The sequence below is a fragment of the Panicum virgatum genome, chromosome 3N (genome assembly GCF_016808335.1).
Source record: "Panicum virgatum strain AP13 chromosome 3N, P.virgatum_v5, whole genome shotgun sequence".
In the NCBI taxonomy this organism is placed as follows: domain Eukaryota; kingdom Viridiplantae; phylum Streptophyta; class Magnoliopsida; order Poales; family Poaceae; genus Panicum; species Panicum virgatum.
The window spans coordinates 21,353,246-21,354,910 of record NC_053147.1 but is presented as its reverse complement, the minus strand read 5'-3'; the positions used below and the strand labels follow the sequence as shown (position 1 = coordinate 21,354,910).

The 1,665-nt window shown below is 48.1% G+C and overlaps 1 long non-coding RNA gene across 1 annotated transcript; it reads right to left on the bottom strand.

The window, feature by feature from the left end:
* Nucleotides 1–582: 582 nt before the first annotated feature.
* Nucleotides 583–1,022, bottom strand: LOC120664533. The gene is made up of 3 exons (XR_005670950.1): nucleotides 891–1,022; nucleotides 720–827; nucleotides 583–645 (listed from the first exon to the last, which is right to left on the bottom strand). It is a non-coding gene; the product is annotated as an uncharacterized LOC120664533 (long non-coding RNA).
* Nucleotides 1,023–1,665: the final 643 nt, after the last annotated feature.

Genomic DNA, 1,665 nt, shown 5'->3' with positions numbered 1-1,665 from the left:
AGTCGTCATCATCGTCGGCGGGATCTCGGCCGCTAACTCCTCCCGCAACTAACTTGTCCTTCATTAAATCACGGAAAAAATTCGTAAGAACTTCCCTTATTTCACGAGCATTATGGAACCCACAAACATAACAAGTTCACATCAATAATATCTATAGAAACAAATGACAAGTAAACTACCACAATCATAAACAACCATAATCCGAACAGTCAAAACAGTCCATAATGCCGCCGGAGAAACAAGTGCAAACAACTAACCACCCCTACCATTCCGACCTCTCTTACGTTGTGCGTGTACGTGATCCGTAGGGTAGCTATGACGTTCCGGTGGCCTCACGTCTCTGGCAGGATGGCGTAACTGAGCCAGAGGTGTATGCAAGCTGGGATCATCGTCCTGGGCAGGCGTAGCAAATAACCGTATAAAGTCCTCCAAGGAGGCCACGGCGTTGTCTTCAGACCACCCTACAGTTCACAAAAAATATTTTAAGCAACACTCAAAAGGTGAATGAAATTCCGTACAAATTATTGTACGTACCCTGTGTTGGAGGAGGTGGTGGTGGTGGATAGGAAGAAGCTCCTTCATATCCTCCTGGTGACGGCATAGGGTGATACGAAGACGGCCCCGCTCTGGTGAACTGTTGTGATCCTGAGTATAAATAATAACGTATGAGTCTTCGACCATAAAACATAAGCAAATAAAATTATGCATCACATATTTACCTAAAGTCCCTCCAGCATGTGGCATAGAGGTAAACTGGGTTCCTTGAAATGGAGCCCCTTGCGAGGCACCTGGCCCTCCATAGGGCTGAGAACCGGGGTACCCGTACCCTATGTGGAGTTGTATTTAAATACTGCATATAAACATACGGATCGGTAAATATCACACCATACCTTCGTACTGTCGGTGGTATAAGGGAGGCTGCTGCCATGCGGGACCACAAGGAACCGACGCCGACGCTTGCGACGATCCGTAGGAATCCTCGTACTCCGTCCGCGTACCAAAGGCCTGAAGGATACCTCGGGCTCTATCATGTTGAGTGGTCCAGGCCTCGAGTTGTGCCGCACGCTCATCGTAGACCCGCCATGAATCCTTATTACATTCAGTGAGCAATCTAATTCAAGCAGCCTACGTGACTCGAACTGCAACAAAAAAAACTTAGTATACAAATATTAAAAGATCGAAAATGCCGTCAACATTTACTCACCGCCCCAGCTAATGCCTCATCCCTGTGTCGTGCATAGCGATCCTGCGAAGTCGCAACATGCGGCTGTGGATGCATGTCAACATACGTCAAACGGCAACGAGTCTTCGGTTCGTACCAGGTCAGGTACGCCCGAAATGAAGGCTCAGTGTGTGGACCGGTATTCTCAGCCAACTGCTCGCCTGCATCATCCCACGCAGCCACCCATGGTTGTAATCTAGTGACCCACATTGTCGAGAAAGGATGTCCAGCCCTTGATAAACTGCACGTTAAATAGAAATTAGTTTCACGTTATTAGTACATGGGTGCTCATAAATTTTTGTTACCTATGATCGTGGCGCTAAACACGATCCAACGCTGAAGGCACAGGGAAAGACTGGCGTCGACCGAACTGCCTCATGACTCTATCCGGGCAGTGGGCCTCAACTGCAACGTCGTACACCAAAGCTGCAGTAGTCATCCAT